Genomic DNA, 18536 nt, shown 5'->3' on the forward strand with positions numbered 1-18536 from the left:
GACAATGTTATTTAGTGGAATTCCCCCTACAGGGCAGTAAATACTGTACCCTGCTGTAAAGAAAAGCTTTTAATTGGTCTTGACTTTGTGCTCCTATGGGAAGTTAGAGGTCTGGATTCACTTCAGTTTAACTCAAGAGGACTTGATTCACTTCAGTTTAACTTGAGAATGTAGGACTGCATTTGGAAATATACCATATTATGGTAGAATCCCACAAATCTTAGCACACATGAGTAATTTTGCTCTTGGGAGTAGCTCCAGTGAAATCAGAGATGCTATCATTGTGAGTAAATTTGCTTGTATGTATAGTTCTTTGTGGGACTGAGTCATTAATCTGCATGGTACAAACGTGAATTCTGCATCCCCTTAAGTCTCCCATGAAGTGGATAAAGCAGCTTTTTGAAACTTAATAATATTAATGGAAACCTAATGCTATTGCTCTGTGAAATTTTCCATGAGTGTCTTCAACAACATTTAATTTTATGTGATTTTTTTTTTTTGATGGAAACACTTCATGTGTGCCAATTTTGGAAATGTGTACTGCCGTTTATAAAATTCATGAAAATGTCACATGTATTGTTACAATGAACATGGTATGTTTACAAAAGTAATATATCTGTTACAGGTGTTAGTGTCCTCTAACATTTTAAAAAACAGTTGAGAAATGTATCACACAACTCAATCTGTGGAATTTAGTGCCAGAGAATGTTGTGAAACCTATAATCGAATTCAAAAGAAATTAGGTAAATTCCTGGTGGATGGGTTCACCAACAGCTATTTATCCAGGATGGTCATGGATAAACTTCATTCTCTGGGTCTCCATATGCCTCTGTTTGCCAGATGTTAGGGCTAAACAGTAGGGGAATGATTGCTCAATAATTACCTTGTTCTCTTCATTCATTCCTTCTCATGTATGAGGTGGCACCCACTGTCAGTAGACAGGATGCTGGGCTACATGGACCATTCATCTGAAATAGTGTGGTCGTTCTTATTTTCTTTTACTATAAACACATAAGTGGGCAGAGTTAAGGTTATGCATTCTTCCTTAAAGCTTACACTTCTTACATAGAATACTTTGCTTTGCAGCCTTTATGTTCTGCTAATGTAGGGCCAGATACTAAGATATATTGAGCATTTGCAGCTTGTCATGAACTTGAGAAGTATTCTGCTTACTTTAATCAGGAATGTTCAAGTACAAAGAAACTAAAGAAATAAATATTTTTGTTCAAAGTTTTGATTCTCTTGAATTGAACTATAGGTTGAACCTCTTTAATCCAGAACTCTCCTAGCCAGCAAACTCTGTAAGCCGGCATGATTTTCGATAGCTGAGTGACTACTTATCGTGGGTGTGGCCAAGTTTCCTGTGGTTCTATAAAATTTGTTTACAGCCACCAGTCCTGGCTCTCTGTGTTCTGTGCTCTCGTTTACTGTAATTTAGTCCTAAATGTCTTCTAAGAGTCCAGTAAACAGTAAAAGTGTTGGTAATGTGATAAACAATATTGACCTCCCATAATGCAGCAAATTCATCCAGCACTTGTCAGCACCTGAGGGTGCTGAATGAGAGAAGTTCAACTTATTCTGTCTATGTATAATAGTGTGTGATAGATAGATAGATACACTTTTTATAGGAAAAATATAATTCTTATTTTAAATATGTAGATATGAGTTATAATATGGAATTTGATAAAATAAGGTGTATGAAGTACCCTATGCTCAAATGGATTTATGAGAGCAATCTGAATAACTTGCTTGACCTTTTGGTGGGTTTGATTTGAGATTCTCATCAGTAGTGTCCTAAAATGTAGGTTCTGTAAGTATCAGTAGAGAGCTCTTTTTGGTGGTGGTTTTTGTTGCTGAACAAATCAGTTATTGTTACACAAATATCAATTTTAGATTCTCTTTTCAGCAAATGTTGCAATTTATACATAAAAGTAAGCTTAAAGCAGCCATGTGGACTGAAAAAACTTGATCTAAAAGAACTTGGGGATAATACTAATGATATCCAGAAAAACAAGGTTTGACAGATGAGCAGCTGCACCATAAATTAAAAAAACCACTGGGGAGAACTTGGCTGGTTGTTGAAGACAAATGTAGAGAACCACAAATTTTTTGCTCATTGGGTCCAAAAGTCTGTTTTGTGCATACTGATACCAGCTCTGCAATGATCACACTTGAAAACATGTCTGCTATATTAGGTAGCTGCATAATGTTTTTTTGTTTTATTTGTGGTATTTTAGTTCCTACTTACTTGAAGTTTAGGTGATACTGCAAATACAGAAATAATTACCTGCTCGCTCTCTCTCTATGTAAAAAAGAACAACTTTTCATGTGTGGCTGTTGAAGCTTTATGGAAACCAAAAAATAAAATAACATTTCACTCCACATTTGAGGAAATAGTAGTGGAGTATGTTGGTATGGACTGATATATATATTACAAAAGGAATCAAACCAATGAATGACTTGGATTGCTTTACAGATGTCTTGAAAATGGAAGCTGCCCATGCAGATAAAGCTCAATATCAGTTTAAAACTGAGTTTGATAATTTCTTACTCAGAAGAAAGGAAATTGGAATTTTAGGGCTATAATTAATTTTAATCATAAATTGTCAAACACATCTCTCTTTGAGGAGTGGAAAGGCCCTAAAGCAGCCAAGAAAGAATATCAATACTTCACAAAGGAGGAATGATGGTTCCAATTCGCAGCTTAATTGACTTTAAGACTTAATGAAAAACACTACAGTGCTGTTAGTACACAAAGTTGCTCTGATGAACATTGAAATCTATGATCCAGAAAGAGGAGTTAGGAGTTTATTTTATACTGTATTATTAATGCATTTTTAACTGAGTATAATAACAGTTGGACAGAACTACATAGCTCCAGATGTTAACTATATTCTCAAGAAAATTCTTCAAAATATGGGTTAATACAATACCAGATAGCTTTTTATGTTGAGAAACTTGCATGTTTATGTTCTTATCAAATTTCAGTATTTTATTATCTTTTTCTTCACAAAAGGTCTGAAGAAATGCTTATAGTTTTTTTTTTTTTCTCCGTTAAGATTAGTTACTCCAAACAGAGATGAAATTTAAGAGCAAAAATAATTCACATTACATGAAGATGCTTACAAGGTATAAAAGTAGGTATAAGAGTACAGAAAAAAGTCCAGAAAACGACTGAGACTCAGAACAGCAAGAGAAATTTGAGACCTGCCTCCATTCTTGGCTCAAAGTATTGTCCACCTGAGGGTGGCTCTTATAAAGAATGGTAGATTGGCACTTACTGATTAAGTTATTTTGACAAAGTAAAATCTGATCTTTGGAGCTTAGCTCTCCAGCTGTAGTCTAACAGAAATATACAGAGACAGGAAGCATACTATATACTGAAGCTTTGTGTATGTGTCCCATTTGCAAGGAATGCAGGCAGCACTTTTGATTAAATCTATGTTCATTAGACTAGTTTCAAGAAGAGAGAGGATTATTATAACAGTGAGCCTCAGATGTTGATTTTGATTCTGTTTATTGACTATACATGTTGAAAATAAATTTACCTGTGTGAAGCAAAAACTCTTGTTCTGCCTTCAGCATGTTGAAACCTTGCATGTTAATCTTGATGAGATGAAACTTTTGCTACCCACTGGTGCTTATTCGTTGAGCTTCTGCTTTACCCAAGAATGCCACAAAACCTGTATGGGTTTTTTTTTCCTTGTCATAGTCCTATGTATAGGATGCTGTAATAGGAAAAATCCACTAAAGATGCTATACTTCCACTGCTGTTCTCAGTGGATAATGGACTCCGTGTGACAGATTAGCAGGAAGCTGCAGAAGTCAGTTGTAGACAGTCCTAAAGGATGTTTCAAAAAACATAGGTGGTGTAATGAGTTTATCTGGGGAGAGGCAGCTGATTGTGGGTACGTGGGGGGTAGCTGCAACTAAGAATCAGTAACTGTTGAGTTACACAAAATGGCACAGAATGGCACTTCTGTTACAAATCTGCTAAATTTTATGATGAATAAACACTCCCAAAAAGTAACATACTAATAAACCAAGTATGGGTATTTCAGAATACTTCACTGCGGAGTAATCTCATTCCCATTATAATATTAGTTCAGAGAAGTGTGACAATTTTTGTAATGAGGTATTGCTTTGTTGTAGAATAGGTCATTCTGGCCGTGTCTACACGTGCCCCAAACTTCGAAATGGCCACGCAAATGGCCATTTCGAAGTTTACTAATGAAGCGCTGAAATGCCTATTCAGCGCTTCATTAGCATGCGGGCGGCAGCGGCACTTCGAAATTGACGTGCCTTGCCGCTGCGCGGCGCGTCCAGACTGGGCTCCTTTTCGAAAGGACGCCGCCTGCTTCGAACTCCCCTTATTCGCTTGAGCTCATGGGAATAAGGGGACTTCGAAGTAGGCGGCGTCCTTTCGAAAAGGAGCCCAGTCTGGACGTGCCGCGCGGCGGCAAGGCGCGTCAATTTCGAAGTGCCGCTGCCTCCCGCATGCTAATGAAGCGCTGAATATGCATTTCAGCGATTCGTTAGTAAACTTCGAAATGGCCATTTCGAAGTTTGGGGCACATGTAGATGTAGCCTCTCTGTCATAGAGTACATGCTTTTATATTATAAAATACACTGTAGTAAAATCATCAGTGTATCAGTGGTGGTGAGGAGCAAGTTTCTTCAGTTCTCTGAGTCTGGTAAAAAAAGCTGGAGACTGCAAATAAAGATAGCGAAAAGGGATAGGATAACTAACAGCACAAACTTTTTACATCATAAAGGCCTAACCTTACCCTTTTTTAAGTTACTGTCTGTCTGCTGATTTTAATGTGGTTTAGATGAGAACTGGTCTTACTAGTGCAGTTCCAGACGAGGTTGGTGGTAATCAAACTTCAGTCATCTCTGAGCTGCATGAAACAAATGGATTCTCAGTATGTAATCTATACCAATGACCCTTCCAATGTTGAGGGAGACTGAAGGCATGGTGGTTGGGAAAGCTATTTATGCCACCTTCCAAGTACATCTTGTAAATAAATTGCTGTATGGTAACAAACAAGACTTTGAACAGTATTCAAATGTGTTTGCAGTTCTAAGAAAAGTTAAGGTTCCAATATATTGAAACACAGCCTGCTAATGGAGGAGCTAATTAGCTGCAGCTTTAGAACTTCTGAAGTCATTGATAGACGTTATGGTTCTAAATTGTGTATGTTTTTGGCATTCTGTCTTGGTAATGCAGGTACCCATACTGATGTTTCTCAGCCTGTCAGAGCAACTCATCTTGATAGATTTCTGCAGTGATAATGTCTTTACTGTCTTCTTGTCAGGCACACCTTTAAACACAGCAATGATGTTAGTAACTAACAATAGCAAGAGGGCTTCTTTGTAGTGATTTGCAGAGAAATTTATGAGGAAAAGCAAATGGATGAATTAAAAACATTAAATAGCTTTACCCGCATCCACATGGATGAACTGTTGAGATCTATTTTTTCTTGCGCTATAAACATATGGCATGAATTTGCTGCTCTCATTACAGATGCTGAGAGAAGGGAAAGACAAATATTTATATTGCATTCATGTTTTACAGTGAAAACACTGTTCAGTTTGTTTATACAGTTCCACTGTTGCAGTTTTTATGGTTGGTAATGAAACCACTGTAAAACCAGAGCCTGAGTTATATAGCATATGTGTTAAGGCCCTTGCATTCAGAATGACACCCAACATTCATTCTATATAAACTATCTGTTATTCAATCTGACTACAGCTGAACTATTTCAGACCTTTGTGTATACATAGTTAGCCTTATGCCATTATTGTAGTAAAGATGTAGTGTTATTATCCAAATAAACTAAATATTTTTACAGTAATTATGAATGATAAAGCAGGCTTCTAGTCAGTATGGGAGGGTGCAAGAACCTTTAAAGGTTTTGGTAGGCATTTTTCCAGTTATTTCAAGACCTCTGATGGCTTTTGTTTTCATTAAACATTATGGATGCATTCCAAATATTTAATTAATATAACACCTTCCTCATTATTCACTTTAATTTTTTGCCCTGGTTATAGACTTTTGAAGTGGTTTGATTCTTTTTCAGTTGATAAAGAACAGAAATTCAAAAGAATGCGTATGCTGAACACGAGTTAAGTAAAAATAAAAAAAGTTACATTCAAGTAGATCACTGATTTTATGTATTTGAAAGTATTGGTAGACAATATTTAGTGAACTACCTTTACATCAATGCCCTTTTTATACAGTCTACCTATCATCAAAAAAATACTTAGTTGATTTCAGATTTATAGAAATTATTAGTATTGTTTCTCTAGTGCCAGAGGTTTGCTTGGTACCGTGCAGACAAACCTTGTAGACACAGCTTATGTTTCTTCCCCAAACCTGTCACTTTCTAGGTTTTAGAGCTACAAGCACTTATCCCCAAATATAGGGCCTCCTGTCATGAGTGGTCACACTGATTCCAGGTGCGTGGCTCATGGTAGCAAGCACTGAGCTTAGTGTTGTGTTATTGGTAATTGGCCCTTCTATGGTAAACAAAATATTAAGGGAAGAAATGTAATTAAAGAAATGGGATTTGCAGTTTTTAGTTTTGCTGATTTCTTGTAGTTAGTTCCAAGTCTTTCTGTCAAAACTTATAGAAGTTTTTAAAATGTGTTTTCTAGTTATAGAGTAGATAAGGGTGTTGCAGAAATGAATTTGTAGTGTCTGCTAATCTGAAAGAAGAGCATGAAAAGGTTCTTAGAAGAATTTGAAGTGGCTTGGCACAAAGGAGATCAGGGTTGTTCGCTGCATAAAAATGGTATTTAAAATGGCTGGTCCTTTGAATGAGTGAAATAGAGGTGGGAAGATTTGGGTGAGGGAATAACAGGATTTTGGAGAAGAGAAAAGGGAAGAGGCAACACAGGGAAGAACACTGGAGGTGAGGAGTATCCTGTGGAAAGAAAGTATGGTTACTATATCTGAACTTTCAAAAAAAAGAGGACACCCCTCAGAGGGAGTGTATCTGTATCTACCCCTCACCAAAGGCTCTTATGTAAATTAGGTGGTCATGGGATAGGAGGAAAGATCCTTTCATGGATTGGAAACTGGTTAAGACAGGAAACAAAGGGTTGGAATAAATGGTAAATTTTCACAATGGAGGGGGGTCACTAATGGTGTTCCCCAAGGGTCAATCTTGGGATGAATCCTGCTCAACTTGTTCGTCAATGATCTAGAGAAAGGGGTAAGCAGTGAGGTGCAAAGTTTGCAGATGATACCCAGCTGTTCAGGATAGTCAAAACCAAAGTAGATTGTGAAGAACTTCAGAAAGATCTCAGCAAACTGAGTGATTGGGCAGAAAAATGGCAAATGAAATTTAATGTGGGTAAGTGTAAGGTAATGCACACTGGGAAAAATAACCCCAATTACACATACAATGTGATGGGGGCAAATTTAGCTACAACAGATCAGGAAAGGGATCTTGGAATTATAGTGGATAGTTCTCTGAAAACATCCACACAGTGTGCAGCGGCAGTCAGTAAAGCAAATAGGATGTTAGGAATTATTAAAAAAGGGACAGAAAAATAAGACAAAGAATATCGTACTTCCCCTCTATAAAACTGTGGTATGCCCACATCTTGAGTGCTGCGTGCAGATGTGGTCTCCTCACCTCAAAAAAGATATACTGGCATTAGAAAAAGTTCAGAAAAGGGCATCTAAAATGATTAAGGGTTTGGAAAGGGTCCCATATGAGGAGAGGCTAGAGAGACTGGGACTTTTCAGCCTAGAAAAGAGGAGCTTGAGGGGCAATATGATAGAGGTATATAAAATGAATGGTGTGGAGAAAGTGAATACAGAAAAGTTATTTACTTGTTCCCATAATATAAGAACTAGAGGACACCAAATGAAATTAATGGGTAGTAGGTTCAAAACTAATAAAAGAAAATTTTTCTTCACACAGTGCACAGTCAACCTGTGGAACTCCTTGCCGGAGGAGGCTGTGAAGGCCAGCACTCTAACAGAGTTTAAAATAGACCTTGATAAATTTTTGGACGTTGGGTCCATAAATGGCTATTAGCCAAGGGTGAAGTATGGTGCCCCTAGCCTTTAGTCAAAGGCTGGAGACAGATGGCAGGAGACAAATCGCTTGATCATTGTCTTCGGTTCACCTCCTCTGGGGCACCTGGCACTGGCCACGGTCGGCAGACAGGATACTGGGCTGGATGGACCTTTGGTCTGACCCAGTATGGCTGTTCTTATGTACCAACTTACATTGTGTTAACGCGTTCTGCATGCTATAATTGTTGTATAGTTGGGGTGTCCTCTTTTTTGGAAGTTCAAATATGGTAACTCTAGGAGAAAGAAAATCAGATGTAGGTGGGGTAGGTTGACTGGATTAGTGAAATGGGTAGGTATGATGGGTTAGGAGATTTGAACTGGGGTGGTTGCAGTGGTCTGATTGAAACGATTGTGGGCGCGATGTCTCACAGCAGTAGGTTCCAAACCAAATGTACCCTAGTACCAAGAGGACTCCATAGTAATCTCATGAAAAGAAGGGTGACTTCTGGACATCACTGACTTACGCCTGCTTCATCCATACTAGACCTCAGGGAAATATAAGTGAAAGAGAGAAGACTTTATCTGACCCAAAGTCATTCTGCCAAGGTCAGCAAAAATATCCCATTGCGTTCTGGGCTTTTCATGTGCAATGCACAGAAGGAAATTTTGCAGGTTAATAACATCTTAACTATGGGTTAGTCCAGAGTAGTAAATTCTGCCTGGGGTTTCCTGCTGTAATTTGGGATTTCTAGATTTCTCTGCACCAGGGACGCGTAAACATTTTGGCTGAGGGCTACAGCAGTGTGTGGAAATTGTATGGTGGGCCATGAATTCTCATGAAATGAGTGTTGGGGTGGGAGAGGGCTACAGCTTGGAACGTGGGCCCTGGAATGAGTGGTTCAGGTTGAGTGGGGTGTGAGTGTTCCGACTGTGTGTGCAGACTCTGGGGTGGAGCTGGGAATCATGGAGTTGTGGCGCAGGAGGATGCTCTGGACTGGAATTGAGGGTTTGGAGGACAGGAGTGGGATCTGGGCTGGAGCAAAGGGTTGGGGAAAATGTTCAGGGCAGTTACTTACTTCCTCAGGCAGCTCCCAGAGCAGCGGCATGCACCCCTTCTGGCTGGTTCCTGTGAGGAGGCACAGCCAGGTGGCTTTGAGTGCTGCTTCCTTCCTCTCCCCCATCCACAAGGGCTGCCCCTGCAGTTTGCATTGTTTGCAGTTCCTAGCCAATAGGGCTGTGGGAGTGATTATTGTGGTGGGGCAGTGCATGGAGCCCTCTGATTGTTCGTATGTGTAGGAGCTGGAGGGGCACACATGCTGCTTCCGGGGCAAGCCCAGATCCCACTTCTCAGCTGGAGCTTGAGGGCTGGATTAAAATGGCTGATGGTCCAGATGTGGCCCATGGGCTGTAGTTTGCCTTCCCCTTTTCTATGCTGTGTGTAAATGTCTAACGGCTCTAACTATAATCTCATTGCCAACTAATGAAAAGAAAAATGCCATTGCATGGTTGCAAAGCTAGTGTTATATTTAATTATTGTAAAATACAACTTTTCATATAATAGCTTGTAAATTTTTAACTTGCCATAATACTGTAAGTTGGAGCCAAACCATCTGAAGTCATCATCCCACTCATCTTTCACCATTTCAGTGTGTTTCTCAATAATGTCTGAAATGTAGAACAGTAGGGTCTCAACATTTGTGAAGCTTCTGTGTTTAGAACCCTCGCAAATGTTGATTTTCATGAATGGAGTGGGGCCTGGAGCTCTGGGAATCGGCAGCAGGCTGCATACTAATAATTGGATTCGCGAACATGAAGTTCATGAATGCGGAGACTTTACTGTACACATTACATCTGTAGGAGAGGGATATTTTATTCATGATTTTACTAAAACTCTATTCCTGTTTTTGTCATGAACACCAAGACTGTTCCAAACAAGCCACTCCCAACATTCATGAAACTTGCAAAACATGAGAGAATATTGCCAGCAAATCTCACAGCCATGACTAGTTTTTGCCAGGCTTTCCAAAAGTAGATGCCTAAATCTGGGCTTCTAAGTTCATGCTTAGTGCTTAGCACTTTTGGAAACATCAGTCCATCAGCTGCTTCAGTTAAAACTAATTGGAGCTGCTGGCTGTTCTGCACTCTTGAGAGTTGGGCCTAACTTTGGTTATCAGTTTTAAATGCTGGCCTTCATGTGTTTACATACCATAGCTTGCACATAAGTACAGATAAACCTCTTTGCTTCTTATTGACAGAAGCACGTATGTTTAGAGATACATAGAATACAACAAAAAAGCAGTAAAGTAGCACTTTAAAGGCTAACAAAATAATTTATTAGGTGGGCTTTCGTGGGACAGACCCACTTCAGACCATAGCCATACCAGAACAGACTCAATATTTAAGGCACAGAGAACCAAAGATAGTAATCAAGGTTGACAAATCAGAAAAAAAAATGTATCAAGGTGAGCAAATCAGAGAGTGGGGGTGGAGGAGAGTCAAGAGTTAGATTAAGCCAAGATCCCCTATAATGACCCAGAGAATTCTCATGCTGGTTCTACAACAGAATCCCATAGATCTGAACCTTTCTTTCCATAAACTCCCATAGTCTAAGTGCTTTTCCCAGGGTGGCCATGGCCACGCTACCTCTCCCTTTCAGAAGGCTGTTTGAAAATGCCAATGAGGTGCTGATATGAATATTCAGTGTCTCTTTTGCATAATAACAACAACCTGGGCTGTCAAAAGTGCTGATTTCAAATTGAAAAGTTGTTTGTTTTTTTTTTTTTTTGGGAAGAAGGGTGCTTTTGAAATCAGGGCACCCTTTTGAAGGAACCCTGGCTCCATGGTTATTTAGTTCAAAATCAGTATGTACAATGGGCCAGGTGGCTGCCATTATGCAAATGAGATGCTGCATATTCATATCAGTGCCTCATTTGCATTTTTGAACAGATGTCATTTACATGTCCCTTCTGAAAGGGCGGGGTAGTGTAGCCATGGCTTGTATGTTGTTGGTACAGAAAAAATTCTCTGTGTATATACTCTCATATATTTTTTCACATAAATAGAGTTCTACTCATTTCACTTGTAGAAAGAAGTTTGAAAATAAGTTAACCTGTCTTAATTGTAAATTTTTAAGCACCTCCACAATTACTCTGAGTGCAAAGTGTGCTTGTAATATATTCTGTTAATGAAAAAGGCAAGCTTCGTTTATGGTAAATACACTACTAAGTGTTTATAGTACATTTTATATTTTACATGATTCCCTTTATAATTCTGCTTATCTTTTCATTCCAATTCCCTAAAGGACATATAAAAGAACCCCTAAAGAGAGTAATTACTGTTCTACTCCTTAACCAAGGCTCCTTTTGCAAAGAGAAATCTGAGCTGCTTTTTAAAGAAGGGAGTTTTAAATAAAAATGCAAATAAGCTGCTTGTAACCACATTAATTACCCACCTAGCCGCCTATTACCATGTTTGTATTGTTTGCAAATACTATTTACAGTCATGTGGAAATTAACATTACTGGTCCTGAGGAAAGATTGTTGTTGGTAGGTTGTGCTTTGGAACCAATTAGAGTGAATCTTGTCTCCATTGAGACTCATGGGGAATAGCATAGCCTTGCAATGTCAAATAATAACATTAACTTAGACTACACAGCTATAGTGCTGTAATTATATTATTGGCCCTATTTTGCTTCTGCAATGTATTTCTCTGTCTGAATTTTAAAACCAGTAGGCTGCAGAATTTGTTGCTAATTATTCAATATGTACTATGATATGTTTTGATGAAAGTCATGGTGAAGTCCAGGGGGTCACTTACCATCAAACTGATTCTTTGTTTTCCTTTACAAAATGAAGCCAAAATTGTCACTATGAAGACTTCATAGATTTTTATATAATTAATCCCCAAATTGGCAAACAGCTTTGCTAGCTTATTTCATATCACGAATGAATAGGATGGAATATATGACAGGGTCTCAGTAAAGCAGTATAATCAGAGAGCAAAAGTGGATTGCTCACAGTCCATTACACACTTATACAATGAACCAAAATTGTCAGCTGGAAACTGCAACACAAACTTTTTGGTAAAGTGTCATTTAGTCTTTCTTTCTTTTTTCCTCTTTTCTTTTTTTTGCGAATATGTAATGGACCTTCTATCATTTTGATGTTGAAGTTCACTTGAAAAAAAAAAAATCTTAGGAGTTAGAATTGGGACTGTGGATGATTCCCAGAGGGTGCATTTCAGATATGTCATACAAAGTTGATTTGGGCCTTAAAGGATTTCCCTTTTTAATCTAGGCTTTTTTTAAATTCACACCCACCAACATGGTGGTAGAGCTCTTGCAGGTAGCCAATAAACTTTCTCATTAAAGATCTCCTTTTACTTGTTTTTAAAACACCATTGTGTACATTTATGGGGCTATTAAATATATGGCTGTGGCTTAAAAAGAAAAAGGCCCACTTTTGGTTTTTTTCCCTTCAGTGACTGCTGTATTAGTTCTGCTCTCGTCACAAGCATTTCAATACTCCTCTACAACAGATAGAAACACTATGTTGAACGTGATATCTGACTATCATGCTGAAGTTGGAAAAGGTAAGAGTGTAACATGATTTAATGATTCATCAGGACTACTACATATAGTACCCAGGGCGTGACTTGGGGCACTCATCCAGCATATCTGCTTCTTGATCTTTCTCAGGCTGCTTCTACTCTCTCACTCTCCCGTTGGGGGCAGCATGGTAATGAGGCAATTCGATGCAGGCTAACGAGACACTAAGGTGCATATTCAGGGCCTCATTAGCCTAATGGTGGCTATACGAATTTCCAAGTTCAGACTTTGAATTGCAGATTGACAGTGTAGATGGGGGCAGCTTCGAAATAAGCACCCCACTTCAACATTTCCTTACTCCCACAAAACTAGATCAGAGTAAGGAAATGTCAAAGTGGGGTGCTTATTTCAAAGCTGCCCCCCTCTACACTGTCAATTTGCAATTCGAAGTCTGCTCTTCGAAATGTGTGTGGCCACCATTTATGTTAATGAGGCACTGAATATGGACATTAGTGCCTCATTAGTCTGCTTCAAATTGTCTCATTACCATGCCCCCTCTGACAGGAGAGCGACAGTGTAGAAGCAACCTCAGACTGTAAAATCAAAAATCGAAACTCCAGGTTGTATTGCCCTAGGCCAGTGTAAACATAAATCACCTAAAATACCTATAGGAATAATAGGTGCTGACCTCTTATCTTGTTGGGGGGTGTTTGGCCCCTCCTCTCTGCTCTGGGTACCACCCCTGTCCTTGCTCCTCCAGCTCCTTAAGGGAGATTGAATGCTATAAATCAGCTGTTCGGGTAGGTGGGAGAGAGGGGGAGGAGTTGGCATGCACGGGACCGCAGATGCAAGAGAAGTGTGGGTGAAGGGGCAGAGCAGGGAACATGACACTGTTTTATGCGCCACAGTCACTGATTTTTTCCCGTGGGCGCTCCAGCCGCAGAGCACTCACTGAGTTGTTGCCTATGATGGGATCGCTATTCAAGAGGGAGGCATAACTAAAAATATAAGCAGTGGTTGAAATGTTAAGCAAAATGTCTTCTTAAACGACACTGTTAACGTTGTCAGCCTGAGGTCTTTCTATTGCTGTAGAGTTCTAGTTCAGGTAGACAGTCCTATGTCTGTAATCGGTTTGCCATCATTTGATCTTGTCTCTATACCCTGGGAAGTACGACAATATTTTACTTGCTCAGACTTTTTTTTTTTTTTTTAAATAGCTTATGACCTTTGCCTCCATTCTCTTATTTCAAAATCCCTGCTGCTAGCTGCTTCTTTCTTGATAATCTTTTTTTGACAGCACATGTTAGGACTGTCGTTTAAGTGTTTATACAGTACATAGCACAATGATAGTTGATCTTAATAATATCCTCTTACTCAGTTCAGTGGGTTAAGGTAAAGATAGCCTCTTACTTTTTGTCCAGATCCAAATTTCTTGGGAAGGTCCATAGCCCAGAAAAAATAACAAAGAATAAGTAAATTAAAAAGGGTTTAAGGGCATGCTCGAAAGTGTCTGGTGGTCCATAATTACTCATTGGTTAAAGTGTTTTGGCATACAGAATAATTTCTTTAGGGAACTTAGCAATATTGTCATGCCAGAATGCATGTGTTGCTCTGTAAGTCCACTGCAAAAGTGGCTGTAAGCTTAGATAAGATGTATCTGAGTTGTGTCTATGCTGTTCTTTTGAATCAGTGTCTTTCCATTTACTTTAATGAGCTTATTATCGGATCCTAGATTTGCGAAGCATGTAAAAAATTTGTCTTTAAGGGTGTGTCCACACAGCAAAGTTATTTCAGAATAAGGTCTGCTATTCTGGAATAATTTTACAAGTGTTTACACAGAAAAATAGCTATTTTAAAATAATTCCAGAATAGTGGGTGGCTTATTTTGAGTTCTGTAAACCTCATTCTACAAAGAACAGTGCCTATTTTGGAACAGATATTTTGGAATAGGGGCTGTAGAGATGGGACATAAGGATGTTGCGAAATAAGCTATTCTGGAATGGTTTATTCTGAAGTAACACTACTGCATATACATAGTCCCAAAGTTCTTCCAGGGGCTCTAATCTGAAATAGACTATTGTGTATGGACACACAATTTTGAAATACATTTTGCTTATTCTGGGGCTTCCATGCTGTACAGACGCATTATTCCCAAATAGCTTATTTCAAACTAAGAACTCTGGAATAAGCTATTCCAAAATAACTGTGTAGCGTAGATATGCCCTAAGGTGACACATTTTTAGTATACAGCTGCGTGGTCCTGCATATGCTTAATCTGAGCATCTAGGTAAGATATGCACCAATCTCATCTTTCTCTTGTGCAACCCTCAGTGCACGTATGCAAGTCTGGCTCTTGCAAAAGGGCACACATGCTCTTTAATGCTTGTTTTTGAAACTCTGGCATTGTTAGCTCTGGACTTATTAGAGTTGCATGTCCAATGTTTAACAGTCCATTTGTTATGAAATGAGGTCATTTAAATGTCTTTCTTGCTCCTTTCTGTTTTGTTGTACTGGAAGGAAGCAGAAAGTCGTTCAGATATGTGCAATTCATGCTAAAAATTCATTCTAATTTTACTTGACATGCCACGTGAGCATTCTGAATCAGAATGGATTGCCTATAATGCTAACTTTACAATTAAAATGTAAACATTTATTTTGATATTTGCTAAATGGCAGCTTTTGTTCATTCACCAGTACTTTATTTGAAGTGGGAAAGCTACATTGAATATACAATCCAAATGTTGCAGTCTTCGCACTTAGACTCTATTAATTTAGTCCTGATAAAGATTCTCAGTGCGTCATTTTACAGGAGTAGTTTTATTACTCAATATATAACTTTATAAGGAGGTGGTAAAAATAAGTTATAGCATGCTGAGCTGTTCATAGTTTTTCTTTTATTTCATCTGAGATCTGTGAGATACAGGGTACACTTTAAAATTAAACTTTGATCATCACATGGGATGGAAGAATAACCTTGTCAATGATCTGAGACTTAAGTTTATCTCTCAGCTCTGCCACAAACTTCCATTTTGACCTGGGATAAATTACTTTATTTCTTTGTCTAGCTTCTTTCATGTATTAAGTGATGATAATATTCCCATTTAATCCCTGCACATCTTGTCTGGTCTATTTAAATTGCATTTTAGGAGAAGATATGCCACTAATCTGTGGAGTGTGGTGAGTAGTCTTGTATGCTTCACCGGTGGGATGATTTGCTTCACATTAGAAGATAAGATATTTGAGGAAACTGCAATTTTTTTTTCTTTCTCCGTATCATGGTGGGACTTCTCTGGCCACGTAGGCTTAACCACAGAAGAACTACTTCTACTACTAAACCCTTGTACTCCATCTGGAGAATAGGTCATTTACAAGTCTCCTCCACTTCATTCTATCTTGGGACAAAACTTCTAGCTGGCTCCAGAAGTACCCCAGTTGTTGTCCTTCAATCTCAGTAAACTTTTTCCATGTTGTCCAAGGTCTTCCTCTTTTGTGTTTTCCTGGCATGTTCCACGTGAGAGCTTGATGGACTATGCTGGATGATGATTTTCTGAGAGTATGGCCTGGCCATTTCCACTTTCTTCTCTTGATTTCAATGTCAATTGGTTCTTGTCCTCGTCTGTTCCAAAGCTCCTCATTTGTGATGAAGGCTGTACCTCAGGCATCTGTTTATGAATGTCAGAAGAACAGGTGACTCTGTATGAGCAACGTTGTGTTTCAGCAGCTCCCTATTCACACTTGGCTTTGTGTTTCACATTACATACATTTCACAGAGTGGTGAGGGTCAGCCCAAGAAGCTGCCACTTGACTTAATCTCCTTTGAAGAATGTGGAGAGTAAACCAGGTCTTAGTGACTTTTGTATAGTCATCTACACTCCCTGAGTGCTATTAGCATGGTTTCCTTTTAGAGTAAAATGCCGTTAACTTTAATTAGAACAGTATGACCCTTTAAAACGTCAAGATCTCATAATATTAAGTGCTCAGAGGCTGCCTGCTCCATTGTTCTAGGCACTGTGCAAATAAAGATGGTCCCCGTCCTAAGAGCTTTCAGTCCTAGGCCAGGAAAATAGGTACGGGGGGGGAGAAGTGAGAGATTCAGCCAAGCTAGGAGAGTTTGACTGGATACCCTTCTAGCCCACACTAAACTCTTCGTATGCCCAATTCTCATGTGCTCAGATATGTGAAGTTTATTATCCAGGTTGCTTCCTCCAAAAGAATATTTTTTTTGCTGGGTTGGAATTTCCACCATGCAGGCGTTCAGCACAAAGTCTATATAAAATATGTGAACCCCCAAAATAAATAATTGGAATTTAATTTGTACCTGGACCTAATACTGCCCCTCTGCACAGCTGATGCATTTCAAATCTAAAACATGGAGCAATGGGAACTCTTAGATTTCAACTGAGGTTCTTATTCCAGGTGATGACTTTACAAGGTTCCGTTGTTAATGGACTCACATAATGGCTTCAATCACAAATTCTAAACTGTACGTTAAATGTTACAAATATCCTCATCGAAAGGTATGTTTTTGTTACTTCAGTTAAATGAAAGGCACCCCCGCAAAATTGACAGTGTAAAGTGATATGATATAATTGATTTTATTTTCAGGAGCCATTCCTAAATTTTGCCATGCTTAATATGTGGTGTTTACAAACAAATGCATAAATGTATGCATTCATTTCTAATTAATCTGTAAATTGCATTTTATAAACTAAATGTTGGCAGAGTAGAACATGGTGCACCCCAGTTATTGTGTGTTGTAGCTAGTAAAAAAAATGAAATAAATCTTAGATCTAATTTTAATTGTAAGTATAGATTTGTTGTAAATGATATTTGTGTATTTTTAATTTTGCAGTGGTGCAGATTTGGAGAACATACCAATTAGTGTAGTTATTCGAAGTAATGACAAGCTAATTACTGTAAATGCTCAGTGCTGTTTCTCTCACAATTAAAAAATACAGCACTGACTTTAGATTTTTTCTTTTAAAAATTACAGTAGAAATAAAAAATAGAATGAGTGAAGATAATAAAGATTTACTGTAGGTAACATACTAGCTCAAATTTTAAAGGGATCTGTATGTCATGAAAAGTCATAACTCAAGTATATAAGCTGATTAGGTAAAGAGGGGAAAAAGCCATGTAACAACTAAAAAGGTAAATAAGTTATAATTTGTAATGAAAGCTTTATAAATCTGGATATAAGTGGTCTGGTTTTATAATAAACATAAATATGTTCCTGTATGTTAGTATGTCACTCAGAAAAGGGCAGTTTTACTAGGTTTATCTGAAATTGATTCCTATATCTCTACTACTGCTTAGATTTATTCAAAGAAGTTCCTTTTACTTTCAAACACATCTCATGCTGATTGTTAGAAATCCATGTCAATACTGCTACTTTTGTACCTAAGGAAGTAAGTGTTTATGAATGTGTTTTAAAGATTAAAAATGCCTTTGGTCTAAAGCAGAATGTTTTCCTTTCTGATGAACACTAGTTGAATTCAGTCATTTTGAAAGCCATATAATAAATCAGTGAGAAATAAGCTGTTGCAAAGTCTTTCTTTGTACGTGCATAGTGTAATACATGTCTCGGTCTAGAATAACTTTTGAATGAAATACTGCATTTTTTTAGGTGAAACTAAACTGTTGGTTTTGCTTGTGAAATTGTCCATATATTTAGAAAAAACAATTGGTGCATGAATATGTCTACAAAATATTTGGGAAAGATGTTCTGGATAGCTGTTAGAGCAATATGTGTATTCTTCAGGCCACAGTGGGAATACTCACAATATATTTAACCAAAGGGTCTCCATTCAGATCTACGATCTAGGTCCTCTGGATCCTCTTTGGTGGTTTGGAGTCCTATTCAAATAAAGGAGACTGGCGGTATGGACACAGATCTGTACCAGTGAATCCAGATACAGGATCGGGGCCTTACAGCTTACAGGACTTGTACTCATA

At 38.3% G+C, this 18536-nt stretch overlaps 1 protein-coding gene across 5 annotated transcripts in view; it reads left to right on the plus strand.

Annotated features, from left to right (window-relative positions):
* Positions 1-18536, plus strand: part of WWOX (WW domain containing oxidoreductase) — a 768476-nt gene that overhangs the window by 53925 nt on the left and 696015 nt on the right. The window lies entirely within an intron of this gene.

Source organism: Carettochelys insculpta, chromosome 14 (assembly GCF_033958435.1).
Source record: "Carettochelys insculpta isolate YL-2023 chromosome 14, ASM3395843v1, whole genome shotgun sequence".
NCBI classification, from domain to species: domain Eukaryota; kingdom Metazoa; phylum Chordata; order Testudines; family Carettochelyidae; genus Carettochelys; species Carettochelys insculpta.